The following is a 5,001-nucleotide window of genomic DNA, read 5'->3' as shown; positions in this document are numbered from 1 at the left end:
GTTCATCTGAAACTCTAAATTGTAATTGTAAATAAATCATTTCTCAATGGCGCTTTTCCACTGTGAGAATATTGGTTAAAACTTCTGGTTCCCTTACTAGCTCCTGGCCGTCCAATTCATAGTAAGTTGCATACAGATACTTGAAATGTCAGCAAATATCTTGTTTAAAAATTTCTACATTTAAACTTAGATGTCCCAGCACATAAAAAATAGATGTTTTTTACTACTGGAATCTTCAAAAGAAATAACATTTCTGTGCTTGGTATAGCAAAGCCATGTTTCCACATAATATTACATTTGGGATAGGATAGACAAATTACTACATTATATGTAACAGAGAAACTTAGAATTTGGCGGCAGATAAGAACCACTTGGCCCATCTAGTCTGCCCCTTTTTTTATCCTTAAGGTAATCTCCACCCTTTTTAAACCTTAGTTCTTTCTAAGTATATTCATATGCCTATCCCATCCATGTTAAATTTCTCTACAGTTGTAGCCTCTTCCAAATCTGATGGGAGGCTATTCCACTTATCCACTACCCTTTATGTGAAGTAATTTTTCCTTAAATTTCCCCTGAACATGTCTCCCTCAAGTTTCAGTGTATGTCCTTGAGTTCTAATACTTCTTTTCCTTTGAAGAATGTTTCCCTCCTGAACTTTGATAAGACCCTTGGTGTATTTGAAATTCCTATCCTGCAACCAGGTTCTTATCCATTTAACTGTTTTATTATCCACCCCCACGCTTTCAAGTTTATTTAACAGTCTGCGATGTGGGACAGTGTCAAATGCCTTACTAAAGTCTAGATATGCTACATCTACAGCCCCCCTTGATCTATTATTTTCGTCACGGAGTAAAAAAAAAAGTCAATAAGATTTGTTTGGCATCCTGTAAGTTATTTGATTTAATATAATTCACAACTCTTTATTTTAATAGTTTTCTGATTACTTTCCCTTCTACTGATGTAAGGCTTACTGTTCTGTAGTTACTTTTTTCCTTGTTACCACTTTTGTGCAGTGGAACTACATTCGCCTTTTTCCAGTCCTCTGGAATGTCACCTGTACCTAGTGACTGGTTGAACAATTCTGCTAATGGTGCCACCAACCTATCTTTTAGCTCTTTTAGTATGCTTGGATGTTTCCCATCTGGCCCCATTGACTTATCCACTTTCAGTTTTGAAAGTTCTGTTAGGACCTTCTCCTCTGTAAATGTACTTTCATCTACCTTATTTTTATGAATGTCCTTGAAACTTAACTGTGGTCCCTTCCCTTCTCTTTCTGTAGTAACTACTGAGCAAAAATAATTATTTAGATGATCTGCTATTGCATTGTCTCTTTCCACCAAATGCTCACTCTCTGTATTGTTAGTTACATACGGTATTCATTACCAGAATGTCTTACCTTCATACTCCCATGTACAGTATATTGCATTTTCACAACAAGATTCTCTCCATACAGTATGACAGTAAATGTGTTTCTTTCTTTCTTTTCAACATTTGGTGCGGAAAGGAGATTTTATTTTTAATTAGATAACTAAAGATCCAAATATGGAAATGATAATATATCACACGTCTTTTGTTGTTGTTGAAGATCAGTGCTGTAGATTTCAATCTAGCCAAATAGTAGTCAGTGAATGTAATACAGTGTCTGTTGTACAATACCACACTTATTGCAGTAAAAAAAAAAAAACATCTCACAAAGTGTGTATAGTATCTCACAAAGTAGAAATGATTCCGCACCAGTTCTAAGAGTTCAGAATTGTGTAGTAAATAGTAGTAGAGTACCAGAATACCTGTATGATGTACACGAATAATTCGTATTTGGATAAGTGGTTCTGGTGGTGCACCCAGAGTCAGAGACAAGCTAGCAGGAAAAATGGATTACAGAAGACTATTGTGTGGGTGCACTCTTATTTTAAATAGTTAATATGAGAAAATTAAAACATAACTTTTATTAATTCATCAATCTAAGAAAAAATCCACACTTAGGTTATCCACCACAGTTAATTAAATATATTAATACATATATATACAATACAGCCCACCAGTATTTATAAGAAATACCTTATCTGATTATAGTGGCTGAAATGATGAAAAATATAATATAAATAATATAATATAATAGAAATGTTCTGGTTAGTCTATATTATTAGACTTCAGGAGGGGTGTAGACACTCTGGTTCTACACCCTGATCCTATCCCACCAGCACAAGCTCTGCTTGTATTAATTAGACCTCCAAGGGTCATTGGACCAAAAGATTTGTCAGGAGTATAAGTCCGTCTTAGCATTGACCATGTCAAAAATGTGACATATCAGGGAAACGGTATATGGGAAAGGTAACACAGATTGGTGGAATAGGTGAAAGAAATGATTGGAGGAAAATGTGGTGATCCTGCTGTTGGCTTAGAGTCGAGAAGGTCATAAATTACAACACCGGGTATTCTCTGGGGGTCACCCTCACAGATACTGACCCAGCCCACCACCGTTTTGCTTCCAAGATCGGACGAGATCGGGCTCTGTCGGTGGGGTATGGTAGTAATTGATTAGGCCTACTATAGCCGACTCGCCAATGAGAGTGCACCTAAACAAGAATAAGAAGAGAGATAGAGAAACGGGACAGATCTGCTGTCTATGTTAGGCACAGGATATACCTGTGGATCATGGATGAGAGTCCGCGGAAATGTAAAGGAAATGAAAAGACGAGGGATTGAAGGAGAGGGCAAACCAAAGTGGGGGAAAGAAAAGAGGGGGGGGGGAAGAAGGGAGGGAGGAGAAGGAAGGCTGAATGAAAATATCAACTTGATATCACAATCGATTTGATGTCAAAAACAAATATTAATTAATTGTACACCCAAAAACAGGCAATGTTGAATATAGTAGGTAATTCCTCTATTTCATTAAAGACGGTAGATGTAGGTGCTTATATCCTGATAGGTGCTGGTTGTCACTTTATACACACATGTGTTGAAAGGACACCATGTGTAAGTGCTAAATAAACCCTGCAGCAAGGCGAATGAGCTCAGTAATATTTATGCCTGGATCCCTAAATGGGCACAAATATGACACTTGATACAGGGCTACAGCCCTATACCGTCAGGCAAGGTGCACGGACATTGGGGTAATCCACTTTCTCAGATTTGTTAGGGAATAACCCTATAAAGTATAACAGGTAATAAGGGTAGATAGACCCCCTGCAACAATGGTAGATTGGATGTTTTATACCCTTGCCACTGTTCTATTGAGGAGGTAACACATTACATATTTTGTCCCTCTACCAATATGTTGTGCCAAATAAAAACACTGGTAATTAGAAACGACCAGACAAAAAAAAGGGGGGGGGGGAAGGAATGGATTGTTAAGGGGTGTTGGTACCGGTCCCTGCCCAGGTCCCTGGGTTGGTCACTGAGTATCAAGCTGCAGAGATTAACTCCTCAGGTCCTTGTTTGATATTGGAGTAATTCATGCTGGGATGCTGAAATGGGTCTTGCTGAAATGCTGGAAAACGCGTTTCACCCGTCCTGCGGGCTTGTTCACTTCCAATGCTGTGATTTTTCTTAGATTGATGAATTAATAAAAGTTATGTTTTCATTTTCTCATATTAACTATTTAAAATAAGAGTGCACCCACACAAGAGTCTTCTGTAATCCATTTTTCCTGAAAGTGTGTATAGTGGCAGATCCCTTGTGTCAACTAATTACATTTATAATTCTGTTTTCCCTGAGTGGGAACACAGAAATTTCCATCCTGCATGAGGACATGATTTTTGAACAAGCTGTACACTGGATGACATCAGATCTAGTCAGATTGTGTATGTGTGACCAACGGTCAGAAGACCGCCAGTCACAATACCAACGGCAGGATCCCGGCATTTACATGGCCGGTGGGCAGGGTGAGCACAACAAAGCCCCTTGCGAGCTAGCTTAGCTCGCCACACTGAGGGCTCGGTGGCGAGACAGGTTCTGTTCCCACACTATGGGTCTCCTGACCGCCGGTCACATAACTACATCCCGATCCCACCAGTCACATAACTACAACCCCATCCCACCAGTCACAAAACTACAACCTGATCCTGCAAGTCACATAACTGCATCCCGATCCTGCCAGTCACATAACTACATACCGATCCCGCTAGTCACATAACTACATCCAGATCCCGCAAGTCACATAACTACATCCCGATCCCGCAAGTCACATAACTACAACCTGTACTGCAAGTCACATAACTACATCCCGATCCTGCCAGTCACATAACTACATCCCGATCCCGCCAGCCACATAACTACATCCCGATCCTGCCAGTCACATAAATACATCCCGATCCCACCAGTCAAATAACTTCATCCAGATAGCGCCAGTCACATAACTACATTCCGATCCCGCCAGTCACATAACTACATCCCAATCCCGCCATTCACATAACTATATCCTGATCCTGCCAGTCACATAACTACATCCCGATCCCGCAAGTCACATAACTACAACCTGATCCTGCAAGTCACATAACTACATCCAGATCCCGCCAGTCACATAACTACATACCGATCCCATCAGTCACATAACTTCATCCTGATCCCGCCAGTCACATAACTACATTCCGATCCCGCCAGTCACATAACTACATCCCAATCCCGCCAGTCACAAAACTATATCCCGATCCCGCCAGTCACATAACTACATCCCGATCCCACCAGTCATATAACTTCATCTCGATCCCGCCAGTCACATATCTACATTCCGATCCCACCAGTCACATAACTACAACCTGATCCTGTAAGTCACATAACTACATCCCGATCCCGCAAGTCCCATAACTACATCCCGATCCCGCCCAGTCACATAACTACATCCCGATCCCGCCAGTCACATAACTACATCCCGATCCCGCCGGTCAAATAACTACATCTCGATCCCGCCAGTCACATAACTGCATCCCGATCCCACCAGTCACAAAACTACATCCCGATCCCGCAAGTCACATAACTACATCCCGATCCCGCAAGTCACAT

General features: G+C 40.8%; 1 pseudogene; it reads right to left on the bottom strand.

Annotated features, from left to right (window-relative positions):
* Nucleotides 1–2,417: 2,417 nt before the first annotated feature.
* On the bottom strand, nucleotides 2,418–2,536 carry LOC134967060 (5S ribosomal RNA; annotated as a pseudogene).
* Between the last annotated feature and the right edge of the window lie 2,465 nt (nucleotides 2,537–5,001).

The sequence above is a fragment of the Pseudophryne corroboree genome, chromosome 10 (assembly GCF_028390025.1).
Source record: "Pseudophryne corroboree isolate aPseCor3 chromosome 10, aPseCor3.hap2, whole genome shotgun sequence".
NCBI lineage: Eukaryota > Metazoa > Chordata > Amphibia > Anura > Myobatrachidae > Pseudophryne > Pseudophryne corroboree.
Note: the sequence above shows the minus strand (reverse complement) of the source record. Positions and strands in the feature narration are given on the sequence as shown.